Source organism: Amblyomma mixtum, chromosome 10 (genome assembly GCF_055824585.1).
Source record: "Amblyomma mixtum isolate Tamu chromosome 10, ASM5582458v1, whole genome shotgun sequence".
Taxonomy (NCBI): domain Eukaryota; kingdom Metazoa; phylum Arthropoda; class Arachnida; order Ixodida; family Ixodidae; genus Amblyomma; species Amblyomma mixtum.
Genome location: NC_143021.1, coordinates 122,655,404 through 122,682,755, shown reverse-complemented (window position 1 = coordinate 122,682,755; position 27,352 = coordinate 122,655,404). Strand labels below are relative to the sequence as shown.

General features: G+C 47.5%; 1 pseudogene; it reads right to left on the bottom strand.

Moving 5' to 3' along the window:
- Positions 1–9,678: 9,678 nt before the first annotated feature.
- LOC149326826 (uncharacterized) lies at positions 9,679–26,161 on the bottom strand (annotated as a pseudogene).
- Positions 26,162–27,352: the final 1,191 nt, after the last annotated feature.

The following is a 27,352-nucleotide window of genomic DNA, read 5'->3' as shown; positions in this document are numbered from 1 at the left end:
GGAGATCTTAATATCGACTTGCTGAAGCCATCTCCAGCTCAAATGACGCTTGTATCAACGATAGAGTCCGGTGGCCATCGTATTTTAACCCAAACTGCAATCCGCGTCACAATGCAAACTGCTACCCTTCTTGATATTTTTGTAACCAACATTAATAGTAATTGTGTTTCCTCCGGAGTTGTATGCTGTGATATTAGTGACCATTACCCAATTTATATACTTGTACGAGGCATCAAAAAGCAAACAACTGACTTACCCGCCGTGAGACCAACACAGTGCATCACACCCCTGATCCTTGAAGCGTTTCGTTCAAGTATCATAAACGAAAGTTGGAATGGTGTATTTTCTTCTGATACAGCCGATGATGCATATGAGCTATTCATTTCTCGTTTTAAGTCATTATACCATGAACATTTTAAAGAAAAGGTGATTAAGAAATCAAGAAGAAATCGTAAACCTTGGATCAACCACGAATCTCTAAAGATGATTAAAAGGAAATCCAAGTTCTTCAAGAAATTTCTGAAAACAAAGTCGCCGGCTGATCTACAGAGATTCAAAGAGTATCGAAATAAATTAACGGCTCACTTAAGAAATGAAAAAAGAAAATACCTGCATAATGAGTTTATGAGTGAAAATTGCGAAGGAAGCACTCAAATCTGGATGAAAATCAACAAACTACTTGATCGCAAATCAAGTTCTTCAGATGTTACCAGTCTTACTCTCGAAGGTCATAATGTAGAAGGAATCGAGCTTGCAGAAAAGTTCAATAATTTTTTTAAGGATGCTGTTTCACGAAACAGCCCCCCGAAAGCTGTACATCCCAATGTAAAAGCCAATGATCACAGTGTCTTTTTAGATCCTACCAATGAAAATGAAATTTGCAGTATTTTTGCCTCCTTAAATAATAGCAGAGCTTGTGATATAGATAACATTCAAATTGCGCCGATAAAATACGTAATTGACTGCATAGCTTCTATTCTCACCCATATTTACAACCTCGCCCTATCTACTGGTCTGTTTCCGAAGTTAATGCAAGTGTCAAAAGTTATCGTTGTCTACAAAAAAGGAGACAAAAGTGATATGTCTAATTATCGACCAATCTCAATATTACCGGTCTTTTCAAATGGATTAGAGAGAATAATCTACAAACGAATAATAAATTTTTGCTTAAAGTTCAATCTTCTTTCCCCTTCCCAGCATGGCTTTATCCACGGGAAATCAACCGAAACGGCGTTATTAACGCAAAACGAAATCATACTGGATGCAATTGAAAATCGAGAAATCTGCATCGGAGTTTTCATAGATTTTTCAAAGGCTTTCGACCGCCTCAATCATGTTGTTTTACTGCAGAAACTGGAATTATATGGCGTACGCGAAACACCCTTAAGCCTTATAAAGTCCTACCTTCAACATCGTCATCAGAAAGTCCAAATAGGGTCTCATCTGTCATCATCGCAAGCAGTTTGTACCGGTGTACCGCAAGGCAGCATTTTAGGGCCTCTCCTGTTCATATTATATATAAATGATATAGTTACAATACATGATAAGCCAAAATATGTCATTTACGCAGATGACACAAGTTTATTTTTTCAAGGCACCTCAATACAGCTCCTAATTCCAATTATAAATGACGCAATGAATAGATTAAAAACCTGGAGTGAAAATAATGTACTACTTTTAAATACTGAAAAAATAAAGCCGTACTTTTTCATGCTAGGCAATCAGCAATTATTCAGAACTTCGACATAAAGCTTGGGAGCACCAACATAGAATTCAAAGACACGATTAAAACACTAGGAATACTTTCCCACAACCACATGAGCTGGAACGCTCAAGTAGATTCTGTCATCGCTCATCTGTCACGGTGTGTTGGTATTCTCGCTAAATTCCGAAACTTCCTTCCTGTTGCAATCAAGCTAAAGATATATAACGCCATTTTTTTGTCACACTTAAACTACTGTTTTTTGGTGTGGGGAACTACAACAGAAACAAATATGCATAAAATTTACATGCTGCAAAAGAAAGCTGTCCGTTACATTGCCAATGTTGACTACCATGCCCCTACTGATCACTTATTTTCACACTACCAGATTATACCAGTCCATAGCTTGTACCGATATTACTTAGCAACCAGATACAAGAAATCCCTACAATATAATAATCGAGCCTTTCTAGACTTGACCTGCCTCACTCAAACTGTACCGGCTTATACCCTGCGCAATACAGAAAAATGGTTTATTCCTTTTTGTCGCACCAACTACGGCAATCAGATGCTACGTTACAATATGCCACACTTATTATACAAATTACAGTCCATGAATATCGATATTTCGAAAAGCAGCTTGCGCGAAATTAAAGCTGCCTTTAAATAAGCTACAAAACGTTGTTAAGTATATTCTTTTTTTTATGATGTATAAAATGTGTTGTATGTATAACTGTGTCTGTGTAAAAAGTTTTTGTCTCTAACGTTTGACCATCTTCCGATATTTGTTGCTGTATGCCATGTAAAGGGGGGCCCGGGGGTCCCTCAAGTGATCTACGATCACTTTTTACCCGGACCTACCCACATCTATGATGTAAAATAAACAAACTTCAAACTTCAAACTTCAAACTTCAAACTTCAAATAGAGAAGGCAAAATTTTTAGCCAGCCTATAAGCCTGTGTTCATCAAGCGTGTATTGCAGTCACGAAGAAGCGCGTCCTTTTATCTGCAGGCAAATCGTGGTCATGGGCTCTCAGTGCGCTCAATCTACAGGCCTCGATAACTCGTGCCGTAGGGATGTAGGTGCACTCGAAGAACCACATAGCAAACCGATTTGTCGAAGAAAACATACACTCGCCAAGGTTCAAAGAAAATGAAAAAGAATTGACGTTTCGGCGCCCGTACGGGTGCCTTCATCACAAAGAAGCGAAGAACGGGAAGGTGAGCTATATATGGGCGGTTTTTTGAAGGGTGCGCAGGTATATCTCTGGGAGATTGCCACGGGTCCGCTTAATCGTGTTTGGCGTGGATTGAATGCACAACGATTCTATGAAAAGGCGTTTTGGTAATGATTTTTCCTTTTCCTTTGATATTATAGGTGCTGCGTCCCAGTCGATGGTATGGCCAGTTTCTAGATGATGTTGCGCTAAAGCGTTTGAGTTAGATTTCCCTTTGGCGACGTCATTTTGGTGCTGTTTGAGCCTTGTCTTGAATTTTCCTGTTTCTCCGATATAGGAAGCGTCACAATCACGACAAGGGGTCTTGTAGACCACACCTGGAAAGATAAAGAGGCCAAGAGGGTCCTTGACTTGCAAGAGTCGTTGCCGAAGTTTGCACGAAGGAACGTGGGCCACATGAATGTCATAATCTGAAAAGATGCGAGCAAGGTTCTCACTCACACCGTGGGCATACGGAATCGGCACCCCTTCTTTGCGCATGCGTCAGTTCGGATAGTTGGAGCAGAGGCGCGTCGTTCCTGGGATTATAGTATTTGGGCTGGATAACCGTTCCGTGTCAGGTCTTGCCTGACCTGTTGTTTCACTTCTGCTGCTCGCTTGGCCGTTCATCAAGGAGATCGCACGATTTGCGTCGCCGCCGGCCACAGCTACGCAGCAGCATTGCGACGAAGGATCTCCGAGCCCTAGTAATAAAAAACTTAAGTGAACAATATTTGGAACTGAGGAAACGGCAAAGATGCTCCAACGCTGACGACTCAAACCTCGTCGCTATCAGTACGATGACACCGCACATGCAAAAAAAAACTTACATAATAACCGGACACATTTTCAAAATGATATTTAAGCCCCGCAAAACTAGAAGGACGTGCCCCTGCCGTGATCACAGCTTCCAAAAAGCTCGGTCTTCTCAACGACAACCACGTGAAACTTGTTAACAAGAACCTCCTACTGGAAAGTAGATATCGACGGTCGTAAAGTTACTGCTGTGGTGTACACGGCGACAGTCTACTCCTTCATAAGTAGGCCGTTCGTCGCGCAACTCAACAAGGTTAAGAACGCTTGCGACGGTCCGCAGATACGCACAGCTGTAGTCCTAGTCATCCCCCCACGGAGAAGGTGAGCATCATGAGTAAGACTAAACGGATATACTTACCCTGAAATTTTTCTAACAGCAGTGCTCCCGGGACCTTATTTAAGCATGGATTTCCTGCCACAACGCCTGACTATCGTCCGTCCGAAGTAGAAGTCTATCACGCTCTCTAGAAAGGAGCCCCTACCCCTGAAGTCGATGCACACGGATTGCGGTGCGCCCAGAGCTCGAAATAAAATCAAAGTCTAGGTTATTTCAGCATCCAACGTCCACACTGGACAGGAGTCACGTTGAGAGGGGGGGGGGGGGGGGGGGGAGAGCAAAAATCGTCAAAATTGCAGGACAAGGCCTGCATTCTGTGTAGGAGGTAGAGCGTACCAGATCCTAAATAGAAAAATTCTGTGGAATTTCCAAAAGCACAAAAAAGTAAAAACAAGCTCGCAAAAACACACTGAAGACGTGTACAGCCAAACTTATGTGCAGTGCAGCAAAAAATAAGATGATAAGTGTTCGATTGAATGAGTACAACACTGAATTGTATATCAGGTGTTGGTATCAGGTTTGTCGAAGGCAAGAGGAGAGGGGCGGAAGAAAGTTAGGTGGGTGGATGAGATTAGCAAGTTTGCGGGAATACGGTGGCCGTAACTGGCAAAGGACCGCGTGAATTGGCGAGAAATAGGTTTATGGCAGCGAGCAGACCGTACCAACAGTTCCACAGCGATGGGTAGCCCGGATGTACCCATCTAAGAAATCGACCTCTTTCCTTGATAGATATAACGAAGGCGACATCACACATTTTTCATCCCTTTCAGCGATGAAGGAAGGCCCAGTAACCTCTCTTTCTATTTTTGTTCTTGCTTTAACAAAGAATTTGTTTTGTCCAGATAAGGAAAACAATTTCTCCTGTCGCAGCTCTTACACTGCAGGTGTAGATTCAGTACACGTGCCGGTGCGTAGGTATCGCTTGTGCTCCAGAGCACGCTAATTAAAACAATGCCCAGTTTGTATTATGTAAGACTATCCGCACGAAAGAGGTATTTCATGCATAACTCCGGAAACGGATATAGTGAACTAGCTCTGGCGGTTTTTTCTTGCAAGTAGTTGGTTCCTTTTTTTCTTCAAGTCAGTAGAGGACAGACTTTTTCGGTCTGCAGGGCGCTGGAAAAAAGACGCGGATCTCACACTTTCCCGCAACCTTCTTTATGATGTGGAAAAGACAATAAAATACGGCATGACAAATGGTGGTTTCGATTCCGAGCGTGGTTCTTCTTTGTCCGAAGTTTCTAGCTTTGGAAGCAGGCTATTGCGAGTCCTGAGAATTACACGACGGGGGCAGCCAGCAGAAAGAAGGCACGTACTCAAATTGGCATTGAAAACTGGTCGCATGGCGTGAGCACAGGACTTTTGTTGGGCGGAGACAGTTAGACATGGTGATGCCATGTTTCACTAGTTTAGAAAGAGCTGTCTTGTAATGCTTTGTTCATGGCTATACGACCAGAAAACGTCGACATCGGTGAAGCGCCAATACAGTTCCAAAGCGTGGCTTTTTGGGTTTTTTGGTGTATGATCATAGCCAGAGAATGTAGCGCAGAGTAGGACAAGACACAATAAGAAACGATCAGCACGAGCGCTAATTTCTAACAAATTTCATTTCACACATGCAACATATGTATATACGAGGGGGTACCCAAAAGAAACCGGACTTATTTTTGTTTGAACTTATTTGTTCACATTTTAAGCACGGACCTTCAATCTCCTTCAAAGTATTCCCCACTTGCAATGATACGCTTGTCGAATCTTTCATTCCATTTTTCAAAACATTGTTTAAATTCATCTTTTGTGATGCTTGACAGTGCCTCCGTCGTTTTTTTCTTCACCTCAGCAACATCAGCGAAACGCTTTCCATTCACCTATTTTTTCATTCTAGGAAACAAAGAAAGTAGCACGGGGCAAGGTCGGGAGAGTATGAGGGTTGAGGAATAGGGGTCATGCCATTTCTGGTCCAAAACTGTCGTAGAGACAGGGCTGTGTGAGCAGGGGCATTGCCATGATGGAAAAACCAGTCACCCGACCGCCACAAATCCGCCGCCGACTTCCACCGCACACTGTTGCCCAATCTTTTAAAAACATAAAAGTAGAAAGCCTGGCTAACTGTCTGACCCTGCGGATCAAATTCTCAATGGACGACTCCTCTCACGTCGAAAAAACAAATCAGCATTTTTTTGAGGTTTGGTTTCACCTGACGAGCTTTCTTGAGTCGAGGTGAAGTTGAAGTTTTCCATTGTCATGATTGTTAATTTGATTCAGGATTCGATTCAGGAACGCTTGAGTTGTCCCCTTAGCATCGTCCTTGTACGTCTTTCTTAATATTTCAAGAGTTTCTATTCAACTTTTTCCGAGCAAAAATCAGAATTTCACCGGCGCACGCTGTTCACGAAAATCAGCCATTGCAAAAACGACATTACCACAAAACAGTCGTCACTCTAAAACTCTGCCTAAACTAGTCTGACCTCCTTCAACGACGGCACTCGGCTTACTGACTCTGGAATGTTCGTTCTATGCACTCCTAGTGGCAAAACGCGGTACCACAGAAGCTTTGCCGACCAAAAAATTTAGTCCGGTTTCTTTTGGGTACCCCCTCGTACCAAATACACGTCATCACTTGGGCTAACAGTCCCGTTGCCTCATCAAAGAGAGTTATTTATGAGATAAAATGATGTCTCTCCGGCAGCATTTACCCCTTCAGATTCAATTATTAATCACATGGTCATGTCACTACTTTTTGCTAGCACAGCAGGTATTTTTTTTTAAGATATGGTTTGCACGTTTTAGATTCGTATGAACGAAAGTGGTCAACAAGTGATCTTAGTTTCCCGTTCTTGACGTCGCGCGCATGTTCTATCAATCGTTGATTGAGGCATCTGCCCGTTTGGCCGATGTAATGGCCCCCGCATAATAACGGAATTTCATACACGACAGCTTTAATGCATGACACGTACGGCTTCTGGTGACGAGTCGTGCATCCACGTGTTCTGTTGTTGCTGGTTTTCATAATCTTGCACAATGAGGCAAGTTTCTTTGGTGCCGAAAATACGACAGTTGCGTTTGCCCGCTGTCCAATTCTTTCCATATTATTAGGTCTAAAAACTGGATGTGGTTGTTCCTTGTGAAATCATTAGTAAAAAAGCAAGCGCTGCCGATCAGAGGGGAAAGTGTTAAGAATGTTAATGACACCACTGCCAAAGTCATAGTTAAAAGAGAGGTACGTATCGTAAGCTAGAGGACGAACACAAAGGCCTTTATAATGCGTCCCTTCATGTTGCAATTCGAGGAGCGTGCATAAGTTTCGCTAGGACCGTGCACTGTTTTCTCATGGAGTGCTGTATGGAGCTGAGCCATGGCATAACACAAAAAATGTAGGAATTCCTGCTGGTGCTTGACGATTTGCGGCACATCAGGTGTTGCTTTCTTTGACTGTGGTTACATTGCTCGCCTCGACACCGAATGAAAAGCGCAGGATTCAACCACCGGACCTGGGCGTCCTTGAAGCGCTCAAGATGTCCTAGCACCGGCGCTAGACACAGAGAATACTGGTGGCAGTTTAAACACCAGGTGGCGTTGTTCCAGTTCGGATATTTCACTGCCTACTTTGGAAAAGATAAAGGCCGTGAGGATAGGACTTACAACGGAGGGCTTCAGAAATTTTTTCGGCAAAGCATGGTTAATGGATTAAGAAAAGACATGGGGCACCGTTGAACTTACGTTTGGCAAGACATATGGAAATATGTAACAACGCGTTCTTGATGCACAGGTGGCTAGGCATAGATTGGGCAGGTATGACTTTTTGATGTCCGAATAATGAAGCCGGCATTAAAAAATTGGCGGGGGCTTAGCTTTGGTTAAGCCTGGTAGGTTGCGAAAGCAAAAGCGCAGCGCCTTCATGAAGGAACGCAGTGCGCCGTGTCTATAAGTCACGCGTGGCTACCAGCCGCCGCTGCGCGACGACTCAAAGCGTCTTCGGGAATTTTTTTGATATTTTGTTTTTGATGTTGTTGCGACTGAGAGAAAGAAAACAATCTACAGCTGGTATGACGTCACAGCGGCAGTAGCGCGACAGGTGCGCAGCGCGGCAAACACACACCGTAACTGCAGCCGGGCTCTCTGAAGGAGCGAGTTGGTGGCCCATAATCTAAAGCTCGTATGACGTCACAGCGGCAGCAGCGCCACAGGTGCCCGGCACGGCGTAGCTGCAGCCGGGCTATCTGAAGGAGTGAGTTGGTCGCCCATATTCACTCCGCTAAAGGTGAAATGTAACTGCAGCCGGGTCACGCAAAGGCTTGAAAGTGCGAGTGGTATTGCTTTCGCAATAAAATTCGTACATGAACGAAGCCACTCTGCGCGAAATATGAACACTCGCTGACAGCAAGAATCTCATGACGAGGAGGTTGACCTGCCGCCGGCTGCCGCGAACGCCTTGAACGCAGTCGGTAAAACCTTTTTCTTACAGTTGCTTGTTGCTTGCCGTCAGAAAAAAAAAAAAGTACCTACGACCGTCCTGCGCAGTTTGGGGACCGCCGTCATATGGGATGCTTTGAAAAAGCCGCCACGAATAACAAGCTTTGCTGAGAAACAAACGCCATCCCCATCGGGCTTTAAAACGATCGAAGTGCATTTATTGCGAACCTCGAATACAACGAACGCAATCCGCGCGTCTTTCAGATTCGATATAAGAGAGCTCCACTATATTTCATTTGCACATAGTCATAATTATGATTACATTCACTGCAGGAGAACGGAGTTTCCCATATCTCTCCAGTTAACCTTGTACTGTGGCAGCTGCGGCCACCCTATCCCTGCAAACTTCTTAACCTCAATCGCCCACCTAATTTTCAGCCGGCCCCTGCTACGCTTGCCTTCCCTTGGAATCCGGTCTGTTACCCTTCAGGACCAGCGGCTATCTTGCCTTTGCATTACATGTCCTACCCATGTCCATTCCTTCCTCTTGATTTCGACTGGAGGTCATTAACCTGTGCTTGATCCCTGGTCCACTGTGACCTCGTCCTGTCTCTTAACGTTACACCAATCGTTTTTCTTTCCATATCTCGCTGCACTGTCTTTAACTTAAGTTGAACCGTTTCCTAATCTATAGGTAAGTACCGGTAAGATACAGCTGTTTCATTCGAGTGGGTCACTAAAATTACTACTCAAAAAGACACATTAACAATCATCATCGCATGAAACGGTTGGTGTCTTTATGGTTTAGTTGGTGTCTCATTTTTAAGTCCCTCCATATGATAAACTTCTCACTCTAGACTGACTTCCAAGACAATTTCTTTGGCAAAATAAAGGCGCTGGTGGGCTCTACGCAAGCAGCATGTGCAGTAAAGCCACTGACACCAAGAGCATGAATTTACAACAGCGCAATATTTCAAATAATTAGAAGCTATTTACAAATAAACATCGCATTCATTATATTTATAGAAGCCGGCATACATATTGTTAAACAACGTGGGAAGACAGGACGGACTAAAGAACACGCAACATAAGTGCTTTCGTTCGTGTTTTCACTTTTTCTGTCCTCTCTTCCTGCGCATTTTAACAATGAATCACTCCAAACTTCCACAAACTGCAGCCTTGATTAAGCTCCTTACCTGTGGGAAAAACAAGGACAGGGCAAAAAGTAGGAAGGCAAATAAGCACTCAGCGTTGCCAGTATGGATCAGGCCGGCTGCAGCACCCGCCATAAGGCTGTGAGCATCGTGGTTGAAGCTTCTGAGTGCAGTCATGAATAAACTAGTGCGCATCAAGAATTGCCAAAGACGCCTGTCTATCCTCCAGATGCGCCGTCTATTGCTTTCGTCTGATGTCTTTACGACCGCGCCGTAATGAAGTGCAGTCTCAACAAGGCACGTCATACACCGAGGTTTCAATGGCTAAATGAAACAAGCTCTTTGTCTGACTGCTGCGAACTCATGTGCTGTAAAGACGAGCCACCCTCCCAGGAGGCAATGTGCTGCTGATATGTTGATGGATGGTTGTATTAAAAACAAAATGCTGGTGCGGCTGTGCGCCACGCACATACAGATCTCTCGCCTCAATGGTGAGACGAAAAATTAAATAGACTTCATACCATGCGCTCACCATAGCATCGTGCAGGATGCGTAGGTTCTCAAAAAGGCGCGTTGTAGCGACCGCAGGATGACAAGTCCGCTTCAACACGTGTTCAGGGGCAGTCACCGTAACGGCCGCACCACAAGGCGGTGTTTCTTCTACCGGCCTTGTCGTTCGGTGCCGAGAAAAAGGGTGACCAAACACATCAAGGCGTACGAACTAGCGTCTCCACCTGGGCGTTCGGTGTGTTCTGTTTCTTTTATTGTTGTGTTTAGCTCCTGCACGGAATGCTGTGTCCTCCTCGCGTGTACAAAAGTGGTTGCGCTGCAATACAAACTACTTAGGACTGTAAATTCGTGTAAACGCAAGCAAATAGATACACTTGCTATAAATATGAATGGCTATAAATACAGAGTTGTAATGATTCCTTAAAACAGCGCAAAAGACAAGGACACAGATAGAAAAGACACACACGGCGCTGTGTGTGTCTTTTCTATGTGTCCTTGTCTTTTGCGCTGTTTTAAGGAATCATGGTTCACAAGGCTAGCCTGCACGTCTACCCTTGTAAGAGTTGGAATGTATATTGCCGTAGATATATGAAAATTATTTTATATACAATAAATGTAAATAGTTGTAAATATATGTAAAGGACTGCATGTAAACGTCTCCTTCTTTTGTATAGTCTTTTCAGCGAAATTCTTTATCTCCACATAAACGAGCTTAAAATCCAGACTTCACACAAAAATTAAACCAGCAGCCCTAGTGCACATAACTAACCGGTGCCATTTTACTGGTGTTTCAAAATGAACCGGTACCAACTCGCCCTTAACTCGCTCTGGGAGTATCTGATCTCGCTTCGGCGAGCGCGGCTTCGGCCGCTTATCTGATTTTTTCAGCAGCGTCCGCTCCGGCGGACGCAGTTGTTGCTGCGACGCGCGTCTTTTCTTGCCTTTTTCTCTGTCCTCTGATCTCTTACCTCTCCTCTATCTGCACGTTGGCAGCGGTGGTGGCTTGGCTAGAGCCAGTAGCAGGCCCGTGCAATTTCCTTTTCATCCTTCTCTCAGTCACAACAACAACAACAACAACTTAACTCGCTCTTCTTTACTGTTGCTGCGAGGACACCTCGTCAGCGTCGCGGACTACGCCATTCACCCTTGCAAAACAATTTTCGTTAACAATGATGCCGCCAATGAACGAACATAACTTACAACGCTCTGCTCGTCTGGCAAGGAACAGCACAATTAGGAGTAACTTTGGGGACTAAAGTGGTGCAAGGCGAAAGCCTGAGTACAGCATTCTGCCACGAATGTGGTTGTGAATGATGATTCAAGTGCTACCAGCGAGTGACGCGTCCATTGGCTGTCTGCGTGTGTTACTGATGTGTGGTTAACACGTTAAGCTTCGCCTGTAATAGTGGAACGCGACAGCGTCTTGCAACACTGCCAGGGAGTCCACAGAACGCCATCGCCAATTCGGCTGTACGCCTTGCTGGACGGTAAATTTATTTTTTGAGGAAAGGAAATGTATCTCTCTCGCATATCTGGATGGACACCTGCACCTCGCCGTAAGGGAAAGGGGGAAGATGGGAGTGAACGAAGACGCCGTATTAGCTAGACGCGCCTTTGTTCATTCCAAACCATTCAGCTGGCATTATGGAGTGGCTAGAGTGCTCGTATCGCACTCCGGAGACCCTGGTTCGATTCCCCAACTCGACCAATTTCGTTCTCGGTTTTATTGATTTATGCGGTCTAACTAGAAAGGTTAATTAGGCTATTTCATATTTATATCATTGCATTTCTATCCATCGTGTTCTGTCATTCACCTGTCAAATGTTGGAACTGTCTAGGATGTTCGACACAACGTATATGAAACGAGCAACGTCGAACTGAGTGGGGAAGTGCGTGGTGGTGGAGCGAACGCGGCTTCGTACTTATGTTTTTTCAGCAGCGTCTCTTTCCGCGGACGCTGTTGTCGCTGCGACGCGCGTCTTTTCTTTTCCTCTGTCTTCTGACCTCTTCATTCTCCTCTATCTTAATTAGGCTAATTGATTAATTAAGAAATTAACTAAACTCAGTCCCACTTAGTTGGAGCATCACTATACGATCCATTTGATTGGTTGCATGGTTACTAGCCAAAGTACAATTGGCCCCATTTGAAATTCGCGCACTGTGACGTCACGAGCATTTCGACCAATTGAAAAGCGTGACATTTTCTGTTGACAACTCCTGCTTACAACGATGAGGCATTAAAGGCTTCCGCCTTAATAAGCGGCGGACACACATCAAAGAGCGCCTAAACTATGCCAGCCACTATCCTCAAGTGATAAGCGGAACGAAAGCACAGCCCACCTTTGCAAACGGCGAGCAAAGCTGCAGCTCCAGCCGATTGTCGTTGTGGAAAGCGCCGCGCCGCCCCGCGGATGAGACGAGAGCTGCACAGAAAGGGGTAGGAAGTAAGAATCTGAGAGACGCGTGGTGTAGGAGTAGGACACAGCTACCATCAACGCGCACCTATGCGCAAGCATGACCCAATCAGTGCTACCTAGTGCTGCCATGTGGCTAGCGCCGCAGCGCGGCAAATGAAATGAGGCGTTCCGACTGCTCCCATGGCGAACCGGGCAATACGCCTAGCATTGTAAAAGCTAGCAGGAGGCGCTGCCTGAACGAAGGTGCATCGTTAAACTTTCCAAACACTTTCCTTTCTTCCCTGCACCTCTCATCATTTCTTTAGCCAAACATTCCGATTGGTATAGGTACGGAAAACACGCGCACCTTTTCTCGGTAATGCTTGGGCTGACCCCATTGACCAAGCACCACCTTAGGCAAAATCACACCCCGCGCGGCCGGTTTCGGTCAATTAGTTGCAGTTCCCGAACGCTAAGAATGCGGGGACGGATTGTAACTAATCGGCTAGAACCTGTTGAGCGACTTGAGTGGCTTGCAAGAGAGAATCCACTGTTATTCCGGCTTCGTGGGCCCGTATCCTGCTTGCAATTTTAAGCAATTTCACAATTAATTGCACCCATTAAATTTAATTCCTGAAGGAAAAAATTGGCAGTGGTTTAGCTCCAGTTTTATTTGTTTATTATTTATTTAAGCATACTGTAAGCCTAATTAGGCTCTTATAGGAGTGGCCAAAATAATGAGACTGTTATACAAAACAATAGTATCCAGTATATCATACATCCAGTAGTATTCAGTATATCATACACAAGATAAAAAAACATGCGCACTGCAGTAGGATAGACCATGGTAAATAGGCGGATAACAAATATGCAGTTCGTTAGGAGACTGTCAGAGGACATGCGCTTTGTCATACACATTCATTCCGATATAACTAAAATACGGGAAAGAAGAAAGAGAAAACAACTGAGAGATACAGCAAGGTCAACATGATATTCAAAAGGCCCAAGTGCAAAAAAAAAAAAACTCACGGTGAATAACTCGAGGCTGCGAGGCGAGTAATTACTCCCTTATTAGAAATCTACTCCACCTTGGGGGATTCCCCTAAACATTTGGTCAACACTGTTCCCACTTCGAGTTATTGATCAATTCGCTCTCGCCCTACCATATGCTTGCCGTCCCGGTTAGCTCAATTGGTAGAGCGACTGCTCCGGTGTAGCGGTTGTCCCGGGTTCGAACCCCGGACCAGGACGAATTTTTCTTTAACTACGAAGTTTCTGAGGAAGCTGTATAGCTTTCCTTTGTAGCCGTATGGCTGCGCTCGGGTGGACGTCAATGAGTAATTACTCCCTTATTAGAAATCTACTCCACCTTGGGGGATTCCCCTAAACATTTGGTCAATAACTCGAGACATCGTAGAAGTTTTTTATTGTAAATTTAGTTTTTCAAAAAATGACTCCACGTTTTGCAAAAACATATTGTCACGTTGTAGTGACGGCAGTCCAGCGGTCAGGAAGACACCAGAAAGACTTGCAAACGAAGCTCTTTATTTGGGCTGACTTGCGCCCGCAAAAGAACCGAGTCACTCGGTGGCGCCGTAAGCAACAAGCCTGCTCGTCAATCGTCGAACTACGAATGTCCGCCGCTCGCGGCATCGCTCAATTTAAAGGCGGCAAGGAAACTTCCAGATAACAGGACAAGATCATCTACAGTAATCTAGAAAAACCTAGATGCAGCCTTTCATGGCTGCGATCAATCGAGATTAGTCTGGTCGCTTCTCAGTCACGAACAAAAGTGATAACAACCCTTTCCTGCAGCCTTGAGCGGGAACGAACAAACGCTACAATAATACGTGGCATTACCCCCCTTCCAAAGAAGCATCGTCTCGATGCTTTAAAATGAAAATAAACACGGAGAATGAAAACTTCGAGTCCTTTAGCGTTCATAATATGGCTTCAGGCGTACGACATGTACGACTTCCGGGCGTGTGCGGCGTCGCTGAGATGCTGTCGTGCCCTCGGGGATGACTTCATAGTCGAGGTCACCGATGTGACGGACAACCCTGTACGGGCAAAAGTAGCGTCGCAGCAACTTTTCACTCAATCCACGGCGGCGAACTGGCGTCCATATCCAAACACGATCACCTGGCTTGTAATGCGTGTCTCGTCGGCGCAGATTGTAGCGTCGGGCGTCGGTGCGCTGCTGGTCTTGAATGCGAAGCCGCGCAAGTCTTCGGGCTTCCTCGGCGCGATGAAGGTAGGCGGCGACGTCGAGGTTCGTGGGCTTCCTGCCGTATACCAGCTGGAATGGGGTAAATCTGGTTGTCTCCTGGACGGCAGTAATATAGGCGAAGATCACGTAGGGCAGAATCGAGTCCCACGTCTTGTGATCGGCGTCGATGTACATGGAGAGCATGTCTGCGATGGTCTTGTTCAGACGCTCTGTGAGTCCGTTGGTTTGTGGATGATAGGCAGTTGTCGTCCGATGGCTTGTCTGGCTGTAGTTTAAAATGGCTTGCGTCAGCTCCGCTGTAAATGCCGTTCCTCTGTCTGTAATGAGCACTTCGGGGCCGCCGTGTCGAAGGAGAATTTGTTCGATTCGTCTTTACGCGAAATGACCAGCGCGTCTCTCCGAGGCTGCACAGCTGCAGAGTCCGAGGAAGTAGCCGTTGCTCTAGCGGTGGCAGAGGGCTATAGAACCTGGCGGTCACTAACAATACTTACGGACTCTCAAACAGCCTGCCGAAATTACATGAATGGCAGGATAGGTCGTCACGCGCTCCGTATACTCCTCGCAGCGAGTGACAGAATTAAAAACCGGGAAGAACAAAACGACAAGATCCTACACAAAATTGTGTGGGTACCGGGGCACACGGGGGTTGCAGGGAACCGAGAGGCCGACAGGATAGCTCGAGGATACATTACTTTCCGAGCTTCCGACGAGACCGCGGAACTCGCGCCAGCACCCAGGGAATACTCGGCCATACTACAAAACTATAGAGGCAGAAGAATGCGATATCCCCCACCGCACAAATCTCTCAGCAGAGAGGAAGCTGTCACTTGGAGACAATTACAAACAGGCTCTTTCCCAAACCTACATATACTAAACAAAATGCACCCTACGATATACACGAACAAATGTCCCTGGTGCGACGAAAAACCTACACTATACCACATCACATGGGTCTGCCAAAACATAGACGTGGTCCCCAAAATACAAAACCCGAGTGCGGAGCAGTGGGAGACTCTGCTGTCCAGCGACCGCTGCGAAGACCAACAAGGTCTGGTACAGCGAGCTCAACGGGCGGCAGTGGCCAGCGGAGCCCTGGACTGAGGGCAACCGAGCACTGATTAGAGGCGGACGACTTCGACAGAGAAGGCTCCTGGGGGTAGAACCAAGACGTCTCTGAAGAAGCCCCCAAACCGCAGGAAAAACCATTACTGTAAATAAAGTTTTCCCTTCCTTCGACAAAAAATTTTGCGACTTCTGTTGCGGTACCAGTAGGCAACGCTTTTGCTTCAGCGTAGCGGGTCATGTAATCGGTGGCCACAATGATCCACTTGTTACCTGATGACGAAGTCGGAAAGGGGCCGAGGAGGTCAACCCATTTGCTGAAAGGGCTTAGTTTGCGGTGGTATGGGGTTCAGGAGTCCGGCTGGTCTAGTTGGAGTCGTTTTGCGTCGCTGACACTCACGGCACGTTTTCACGTAATGGGAAACGTCGGTAGCTAGCCGTGGCCAATAGTACTTCTCCTGGATGCGGTGCAACGTGCGAGAAATCCCGAGATGCCCCGCAGTCGGTTCATCATGACATGCCTGCATAATTACTTGCCTGAGATTTTTGGGCACGACAAGAAGATGCACTGTCCTGTTGGGCGCGAAGTTCTTCAGGAGGACATTATTGTGAAAGACGAAGGACGACAGTTGTCGCTTGAACCCTCGGGGAGGCGATGCGGTCTTGCCTTGCAGGTAATGAGCTAGGCTTTGCTACTCAGGATCCGAGCGCTGCTGCTGCTCGAAACTGCTGGCGCTTACCGGTCCTAAGAAAGCGTCGCCGTCTTCCTTTTCCGGTGCTGCGTCGACGGGGGCTCGCGACAACCAGTCTGCGTCGGACTGCTTCCGGCCAGATTTGTAGACTACAGTTATGTCGAATTCTTGAAGGCGCAGGCTCCAACGAGCAAGGCGGCCGGATGGATCTTTCAAATTGGCTAGCCAGCACAGAGCATGGTGATCGCTCACAACCTTGAGTGGTCGTCCGTACAGGTAGGGGCGAAATTTCGACCTGGCCCAAATAATGGCGAGACATTCTTTCTCGGTGGTCGAATAGTTGGCCTCGGCTTTCGACAGTGAACGGCTAGCGTACGCGAGAACTTTCTCCTGTCTTCCATTTTTCTGAACGAGGACCGCTCTTGAGCCCACACTGCTTGCATCATTATGGATTTCAGTTTCGGCGTTTTCATCAAAGTGCCCGAGCACAGGAGGGGACAGTAAGCGGCGCTTCAGCTCTTTGAAAGCTTCCACTTGCGGCCTTTTCCATTTAAAAGGCACATCAGCCTTGGTAAGTTGGGTCAAAGGTTCAGCGATGCGCGAAAAGTGCTTGACAAATCGCCGGTAATAAGCGCACAACCCAAGGAATCTGCGTATAGCTTTCTTTTAACTAGGCTGTGGAAACTCTGCGACCGCAGAAGTCCTCTGAAGGTCTGGGCGAACTTCATCCTTGCTTACGACGTGACCAAGGAACAGAAGCTCCTCGTAGGCAAAGTGGCACTTCTCTGGTTTCAGTGTTAGTCCTGAAGACTTGATTGTTTCCAGCACTATCTGAAGCCTTCTGAGATGGTCTTCAAAGCTTGAGGAGAAGACAACAACGTCATCTAAGTAGACTAGACAAATTTGCCACTTCAAGCCTGCGAGCACCGTATCCATTACTCGCTGGAACGTCGCTGGGGCAGAGCAGAGGCCGAATGGCATCACCTTGAACTCGAAGAGTCCGTCTGGTGTGATGAATGCAGTCTTCTCGCGATCTGTTTCGTCGACTTAAATTTGCCAGTAGCCGCTCTTCAGGTCCATCGATGAGAAGTATTTAGCTTTGCATAACCGATCCAATGTGTCGTCGATGCGGGGGAGGGGGTAGACATCCTTCTTCGTAATGCTGTTCAGGCGGCGGTAATCGACGCAGAAGCGAAGGGTGCCGTCTTTCTTTTTCACTAGGACAAGTGGTGCTGCCCAGGGGCTTCTTGATGGCTGGATGACGTCGTCACGTAGCATTTCCTCTACTTGCTTGCGGATAGCTTCGCGTTCTATCGGCGATACGCGGTAGGGGCTCTGTCGCAGTGGTCGGGCGTGTTCATCTGTGACAATGCGGTGCTTGGCAAGCCGGGTTCGTCGCACATTCCATGCTGATTAGAAGCAATCGCTGTACTTTTGAAGAAGACTGCGTATTTGGTCTTGTCTGTTCCGTGGTAATGCTGGGTTGATATCAAACGTTGGTTGATGGCGTTGGTGAGATGGTTCTACGGGTTGGTCGGGTAGGGCAAATATGTCTCTGATGTCTGGCAGCTCGTCGAGAAAGGCAATCGTCGCAGCTTTGTTCAAATGCCGGTATTCTTCGGTGAAGTTGGTTAGCGGCACCTGGGCTTGGCCATTTTGGTTTTCAGGGACTCCCCTTGCGACGCCCAATCCTCGATCCAGGAGTAACTGGGTGTTCCCCTCGATGACGCCTTCGGCATTTTCGATGTCTCCAGTACCTATGCAAGCGAGGACACTTGATCGGGGCGGCACGCTCAATGCTTCGTCGAGGACGTTTAAGGCAACGTTATGAGTCGCGCTCGTCGCAACAGGTATGGCTTTGTCCGTGAAAAGCTTGATCGACTTAAATCGAAGGTCAAGGAAGTCCATTCCCAACATCACGTCTCGCGAGCATTGCTGTAGGATCAGGAAGGTTGTCGCATAGGTTCTCCCATTTACAGTAACTCTCGCGGTGCAGCGTCCTGACGGCGTAATCAGGTTACCACCTGCGGTACGGATCAGCGGGCCATCCCAAGTTGTTGTTACCTTTCTGAGCCGGACAGCGAGTGGGCCACTCATGACAGAGTAGTCAGCTCCAGTGCCGACCAAGGCAGTAACCGCGTTACCGTCGACCGTAACTTCATGGTCACTTGTTCGCGTTCTCGTATTGTACGTTGTATTCGGTGTCCGATCTCGGCTTCGTCGAATAGTGAGGCTGCGGTGGGCGTACTCCGACGTTACTTCACTGGGCAGCGGTAAAAGTTTCAAGTCTGGCCGCGTCGTCGTCGTCGTTGTCGGTGCTGTCGTCGGTGTTGTTGGCGGTGTTGTCGTCGGTGTTGTCGTCGTAGTTGAGGCATGGACTTGGGTTTTCGTCGATGGAGGATCTTTTTACTTGCGCTCGGAAGCAACCTCACCTCCAGAGGCTGCTTTATTCAGTTTAACCTTCGGGGGCTGGGGGAGCGTCCGCGCACTACGTAGCCTCGGCTAGGAGATACAAAGCGCGGAGACGAAGGCGATGGGGAACGTGATAGGCGGCTGGGCGGTGAGCATTCTTCCCGACGCAAAAACTCCTCGATTTCGGCTGGTCGCTGGCCCGGTCGGGGTCGTGGAGCGTCGTAAGAGAACCCTCGGATGCCCAGTCTTCTGTATGGGCAGTGCCGGAGGACGTGACCGGCTTCGCCACAGTGGAAGCATAGTGGGCGGCGCTGGTCGGGAGTTCTCCACTCGTCGCATTTCCTCAGCTGCGCGCGTCGCTCGTAGGACGGGCGGGTTGGGGCGAGTGGGCGGCGGTCCAACGCAGCTGGCTGAGGGCGACAGGGGCTTGGGTCCCATCGTCGAGGTGCAGGACAGCGCACAGCTGCGGCGTAAGGTAGGGCTGGGGGCTGCAGAGGTTGCATGGGTGTCGGCCTCACACCCAAGGCCTGTTGAACCTCGTCCCGGATGAGGTCAGTGAGCGATGAAGGTGTCGGATGCGTTCCAGTTGGCAGCAATCGTCGGCGCTCCTCTCGCACAACTTGACGTATAACCTCCCGCAGGCCATTGCTGTTAGCGGTGTCCAGGCAGTTTGCTGAGAAAACGCGCGGCTAGCGGTCATACTGGCGGGCTCGGGCATCAAGAGTTTTTTCCATCGTGGATGCCTCTTCTACAAATTCCGCGACAGTTTTCGGTGAGTTGCGGACGAGGCCGGCAAAGAGCTGCTCTTTAACTCCTCGCATGAGCAGCTTTACTTTTTCTTCTTCCTTCATGTTTGTGTCGGTACGCCGGAAGAGACGCTTCATTTCCTCAGTGTACACAGCAACGGTCTCGTTTGGGTGTTGTATGCGAGGCTGTAGCAGCTGCTGGGCTCTCTCCTTTCGCACGACGTTCGTGAAGGTCTTTAGAAGCTGCTCCTTGAAGGTTTCCCAGTTCGTGAGGTTAGCTTCCTCATTCTCAAACCAGACTTTTGCTGGTCCCTCCAAGCCGAAGAACACGTACTTAAGTTTCGTGGCGTCGTCCCAGATGTTGAAGATAGCCACACGGTCGAACTGCTCCAGCCATTCTTCGGGGTCGGCACCAGGCGAAGCGTCGAAGGTTGGTGGCACCCGGGGCTGCTGAAGAATGATTGGAGTCATCGTCTGGGGCAAGCTCATGCTAGACGTTGCTACTGGCTTTCGCTTCCGGGTAGGGTCCGGCAGAATCCCGAACTCAGGTTCGTCTCCTTGCAGGCGTCGGCTTGCGCGGTGGACTGGACTCAAGTCCTGCGGTAGATGACTCAAAGGGCTGGCGTCATGACTTGTAGGGGGTGTCCGGAACATGGGAGGCTACCCAGCATCTCCACCAGATGTCACGTTGTAGTGGCGGCAGTCCAGCGGTCAGGAAGACACCAGAAAGGCTTGCAAACGAAGCTCTTTATTTGGGCTGACTTGCGCCCGCAAAATAACCGAGTCACTCGGTGGCGGCGTAAGCAACAAGCGTGCTCGTCAATCGTCGAACTACGAATGTCCGCCGCTCGCGGCATCGCTCAATTTAAAGACGGCAAGGAAACTTCCAGATAACAGGACAAGATCATCTACAGTAATCTAGAAAACCTAGATGCAGCCTTTCATGGCTGCAATCAATCGAGATTAGTCTAGTCGCTTCTTGCGTCACGAACAAAAGTGATAACAACCCTTCCTGCAGCCTTGAGCAGGAACGAACAAACACTACAATGATACGTGGCAATATGAAGGGAGACGTCGTCCAAGAATTCGTGAGGCAGATTATTTCATTTTTCAATGGCTAACGGGATTTGATTGGATTGGAAAACATTTATTCACCGGCAGAAAGTGGTTCAAGGTGAGTTCTTGGTCGCGCTAGATAGCCGTCAGCCCGTGGCTTATGGCGACCTCGTTGGCTCGCTCCACTACCAGGAGTAAAATGAGAATTTATATGTGTTGCATCGCGCTGGGGTGGGTCTGGTGCACTTTTCGTGGTTTAATCGCTTTGAACGATGAAAAAGTGCCTTGATGTACTGATCTTTATCAATTCCTATACGATTTGTGTAAAGAAGAAAAAGAAACTTCATCGAAGCTACGCGTCGCCGACAAGCAAGGGTAGGGATATGCGCTTTAACTCGCAGGGAAGAAACGCTGTCATGGCGTGAGTGGCATGAGTAAATAAACCAAAGGGCCTTATTTTGAATTTTTTCAAGTTGTTCGCTGCACTGTGGTATGACTGATGAGGGCTCCAAATGATGGTGCCGTACTCAAGGATGGGCCTTATGAGGTTATTATGGGCTGTTAGCTTTACATCAGGAGGCGCTGCCGACAGTTTTCTACCGAGACAGACAAACTGTTTGAAAGCCTTTCCACGTGTGTTGGTTATGTGTGTGTTGCAGCTTAGCTTAAGGGTAAACGTAACGCCTAACTATTTCGCCGTATCCACCCTCGTTATGGTTGATCGTGAAAAAATGTAAGAATATGCAAGGGGAACTTTTTATGGAAAAATGAGATGCAAGACGTTTTGTTGATATTATTTTCCATTCCCCATGTTTCGCACCACCTGGCAATGTTATATGCAGAAGAATTTAATTTTAACTGGCCGTCCGGTGTACGTACCGTAGTGTACAGCAGGCAGTCGTCAGCGAAGAGCCTTATTGTTATTCCAGGGTCAGCGCACGCATGGATATTGTTGATAAATATTTAGGAAAAGGATTGGTCCTAAGACGGATCCCTGTGGGACCCCGGAGAAAACGTTCAGTCGTTCGGATTGTCCATTGTTCATTTCAACATATCGCGTGCGACCTGTGAGGTAAGATTTTATCCAGTTTATTACTTTTGAGTTAATGCCAGTAGCACGGAGCTCTTCGATTAATTTAGAATCTAGGAGACGATCAAATGCTTTTCTAAAGTCAATCAGAATGGCATCTGCTTGAAGCTGGGAATCAATCACCTGTGCAAAATCAAGCAGACAAGGAAAGGGGAATGAGGGGCTCGTTATAAATATGGGAGAAGACAACAGCCACAGAAACCAAGGGGCACAGGCGATTTTTAATTTTTAAATCATGTTATTTCTTGTAGCTGAGTGATTGTTGACAGTCCTTTTGTGAAGCCGTGTTGTCTGCTGTAAATTAAGTTATTTTCTTCCAAATACGTTGCGATGGATTTATTGCTTTTATGCTCCACCAGCTTGCAGCTGCAGCTAGTTAATGAAATTGGTCTATACATATCTACAGATAGTCTGCTGCTGCTTTGTAAATTAGAATAACCTTTGCACATAGCCGGTCAGACGTAAGGGCGCCTGTTTCTAGGGAAAGTTTAAATATTTTGTGCAAAAACGGGGCCAGTTGTTCCGCATATCGCTTCAGAAATATATTTGACATGTTGTCTCGACCACGACACTTTTTTAAATCGATCTGGAAAAGCAAGTTCGCTGTACCTGTCTCCGTAATCCCGATAGCCGGTATCAGTGATTGTGGCTCACATATGGTAGCGCTTGTAGCAAGCTCACGAGTAAATTCAGACTGAAAATATTGATTGAAACAATTTGCGATAACAGGGGGGGGGGGGGGGGCCTGTAACTACAGTATCGTCTATTTCCATTTGTGATACACAGGGCTCAGAGCTCGATAAATACCGCCAGTACTTTCCAGGATCGCGAGGAATAAAATTAGGTAAAGTTGTCGAGAAGAACGTTTCCCGCGTGGTCTTAATTTCCTGTTTTAGTCTGCTCTCAAGTTCGCCTATCTGAAAACTATTTCCTTTTCTTCTGTGCATTCGCTGTAGTCTTCGTTTCACATGAATGATGGTACGTGTAATCAACGGGGTTTTCCTTTTTTTCGTTTTATCCTTGGAGGTACGAATTTTGCCTCGCACTATGTTATTGCTGCTTTTACTTGTAGCCATGGGTTAATTATACTGCGGGAATCTGGACAAGAAATGCTGTGGAGAATTGTTTCTAGGTGATGTATCATGCCTACATCATCTGCCCTGCTGTAGTCTTTATCAGCGTGGTAGCGCAGGTGAGGGAATGTGAGAAAAAGATATTTATGGTCCGAAATCTCGTTTTCCACACCAATTTCATGACAGAGAAAACAAGAAACAAAGGCTAGATCCAGTACGGAAATAGCTTTTGCTCGGACACGCGTTGTCTCATTTACGTCTTGAGATAGCGAAAAACAAAACATTATATCCAAAAGCTTTTCGCAGTTATTTATTTCGTTGCTTCCGACTACTAAGTTTGTGCAGTCGATACCTAGCAAATTGAAGTCACCTGTGACGATGAATTTTGCGCGAGCGTTAAATTTGCTATGAAGGAAGTCGTGCACCTGGACAAGGTAATCAATTGGTGCATTTGGTCGTCTGTATATACCGCCCACTAGTACCAAGTTGCCCTTAATGTTGACAGTGCCCCAGACACTATCATGGTTTAGCATGCCGCGTTCTTTCTGGAAAAGAAGTTCCTGTTTTATTGCAATGGCAGCACCACCTCCTCGCCCATCACGGTCTGAGCGGATTAAGGCGTAACAGCTGGGAACTATTTCTGAGTAGTGTATATTGTAATGTAGCCAGGTTTCTGTTATTACAACTAAATCCGGCGAGTACAGCTACAACAGTTCTTCAAATTTTTCGGCTTTGTTAGCATTGAAACATAGCAGTGTAAATGGTGCGAAAGCCTGTGTGGTCACTCGCTGCTACCTGCGGCACTCTGGGTTGGCGCACCATCAGCATGGTTTAGCTGCACTCGCTTGTTTTCGCTTTTATCCCACATGTACAAGTCGTCGTTTATCTTCAGTTTATTAAAGATCAGAGCCACCTTGTCACCGTTGTCTCTATTTATCTTGGATGATTGCCATAGCTTATTGTGTACTTCACGAACCGGTACGGAATAGTCCTCGGCGAGTGACCAGTCGCTACCTTTCACTTTGAAGCATTTTGAAGGGTTTTGATTTTTTGAGAGGTGTGGTATAATGAGAGTATCACAGGCCGTGCACGACCTTCGTTACTTTTTCCTAGCCGGTGGATACGCTCGATAGATTTAACAGTAATGCCTAGAGTGCCTTTGAATATTTCATTCTTGACCCGTTTTCCAAGTTTCGCATTGTTTTCGCCACCGTTTTCTTCTATGCCAAAAATGATAATCCTGTTCCTGTGACTTCTGTATTCAAAATCAGCAAGTTTGCTGTTCATTTCTTCTAACTGCTTGCGCGTAACGCTCAAGCCTTCCTCGCATTTTTGCACCTTTTCATTGCACAGCTAAAGGGAGCCAAGACTCGTTTCTATTTCGGAAAGCTGGCTTTGCACACTTTGCAGATCTGTGTCTAAGAGATTCTGGGAAGCCTTTATGGATGTGACAGTATGGATAATTTGTTCTATTTTCTCGGTATTTGGACCAGGGTTTTCTTCAACGTCGGCACTTAGTTTGTGGGGATACACATGAATCCCCTTCCCCATTGTAACGGCCGCGCGTAATTATCACGCGATGCTATGCGCGCGCCGTTCGGGAGGTTTTGCGAGGGAGGGCACTCTCGCCACCACCGCTTCCTTTCGCTCCCCGCCGCGACGCCGCCGCGGAGACTTTCCCTCTTTCCTCTCTTACAACGGAGAGACCTCCTCTCCACAGACCGGGAGGAGACGCGTTTCTCCCGAGGCTCGCTTGTCTTCTGGCGGGAGCCGTGCACACGCCTGGATCAGAGATCTGCCACGGAGACCGCTGCCCTTATCGCCAGGCCACCGTGTGTGACTTGACCGCCGCGGGCCGTGAGCGAGGAGCCACGCGAGGTGAGCGGAACCTTCTTCCCCCACATTTTGCGTGCGTTCTTTCCTTTGTGCTTTTCACCCCCGTACGCGAGCGGAACACTCTCCCTCGTTACGGCGGTTGTATTGTTGCTGCTGCACTGTATTGCTCGGGAGCAATAAACGCTCCTCCGAGTAGCATACTCGTGTTTGTCCCCTCTGGCCCGAACCCGCCGTGGTTGCGACTCACCGCACCGCGGGTTGGGGGTCACAGCTCTGACTGCTAGGGCTGGCACGCTGGTGCTAGAGAGCGACAACTGCTTCTAGCCCTTTGAGCGTTATCACAAGAATAACCCCCATAAGTTTTAACAACAAACAATTAACGCGCAACGATTCCGTCACGCATTGACAAACAAAGCCAGGGCTCGGCAGCACCACCAGACAAACACAAATGATTTCTGGTAGAGTTTTTCGTAGTGAGGGAGGAGGCCCTCGAGAAGCTATCTGCACTGGATGAATACACTTATTTCGCGGTAGGCAGGGAATGGGTAACCTCCTCGTCTTCCTCACAAGCGGGTGATTGCCGGAGCGTTTTAGTGCGATGACACGCCATTGTCTTCAGTGGGCTAGAACGAAGAAAAATGGGGGCACAAACAAAACGGAGACAAGGAAAGACGACAACACGACGAAGGCGCTCGTCCTGTTGTCTTCTTTCCTTGTGTCCGTTTTGTTTGCACCCCCATTTTCATCATAAACGGCTTCCAACTCGCCCAACTTTCCATTCTGCTGGGCTAGAACGCCTACAGGGAAATGAGGCTTGCCCTAGCAGAGCGGAAGTGATGCCTGGAATGGCGTAAGGTAGTTCGTTCATCCATCTAGCGCCGCCGAAATGGTGGCCGAGAGTTGCGTTTCAAGAGTGTCAATTCAAGAGTTGACTTCAGCCTCTGGCACGCTCACTCTCGCCTCCAGCGCAGTTTGCCACGGCTGCACGCTGACCTGAGTCGCTAAAGAGCTAATGTCACTCTCCGGGGCCTCCAATGCGGGTTATGGGGCGGGTGGAGCGGGGTGACTACGCTGCATTTCGGTGATGGAGAGGCGTTTTTGAAGGTTTTGCTATCTGCGTCTTAAGCGCTGCAATTTCCTGAACTCCAGACGGAGAAGCTGGCGAGGTTTAAGTTACTAGAGATTGGAGATTTGGGCGGAATGGTGGGTTTAGGATCTGCCCGGCTCTAGTCGCACACCTGGGGTCCATTCTTAACCACGTTCGCCCAATTCCGGGTGGGTCCGCTGGGTGTAGATGACCCGAACTGCTTTTCCGCGCGCCAGCACGAGGTGGTGGTGGTGCAGATGGGGTTCTGGCTTTGTTCCCTCCAGGGGGAGCCACAGACCTGCTGTCGAGTTGTGCCTTCACGGCTCTTCATGGCTTACTTATTGTTTTTCTGAGATCGGCGTTGCGGCAAACCCTCGGGGATTTCTTGTACGACGTCGATGGGGAAGGTTTAAGACGTCGGTATTTTGCCGTGCATGGCCGACTTCCGGTGGCGTGGGCGCCGCCACAAATCGAGCATCTGGGTGTGCACTTGTGAGGGGCCCGCACCCCACAAAAAGTTGGGCCATCTGTCCGCAGATACCACAGCGGTCCGGTTTGGAGCCGGGGCAGGCGTCCCTACGGTGGCCGACCAATCCGCAGAGAACACATGCGGGGATTGTACGTTGATATAGCCGAACTTGCACTAGCACAGAATCATAGTCAATGTACTGCGGTTTCTTCGTGCCGGGGAAAGTCACCTGCGCTTTATTCGACGATCCGATTTGGCGGGCATCCAGCATCGTTCCCTGCGGCCATTGTAGACTAGCACGCAGTGGTTCCATTGTATCTGTGTCTGTGCAGGTTGGGCGCTTCCTACCAGTGTTCGGAACGCACTCGACGTTACAGACGCCAAGCCGTCTATAGTTGCCCGATACGCCATAGCTTTTGCTCTCTAACCAGGTTCAGCAGTAGTTAAAAAGCAGGTAATTTTTTGTTTGTTCGGCAGATCACCGCTCCCATTCTCTAGACTACAATGCTACTAATAGAGTCGTCACTGATTTAAACGCGTTAACGCGGTGGCGTGGCCATGCGTGTTCCTGTTGCATGCTTTTGAGCATTACGCATGTGCGCTGAATAGTCGAGGATAGATGATCAGAGGCAAATCGCTGGAATCATCGTGTTGCAGTCGTTTACGATTGTAACATCCTTGATATTGTGTATGCGGCTAACGCTCGAAATATATTTCAGTACGGTGCACTTTGGTGGTGTTCATTTGCAATACCTTTTTTCAGTCCAACGAAAGTGAGGGATGATTTTTCTGCGCAGATCAGGCTATTGCTGTAGGCTCAAAAGATACAGTAACCCTTAGCGAAAACTAATACGTTTGGAATATACGGTGGGCTATTTAAATTGTATTTTAAACATATTTTGTATTCATCAATGCACTAAGAATATGTAGAAAATAGGTTCCTGAAATTTCATGCTTGGTATTCGAAATATATTCTTGAAATATGCCAAAATATCCTACTTTTAAAGCATACCTCGAAGACTTTTCACATACGGGAAAAATAATGTATGCAGT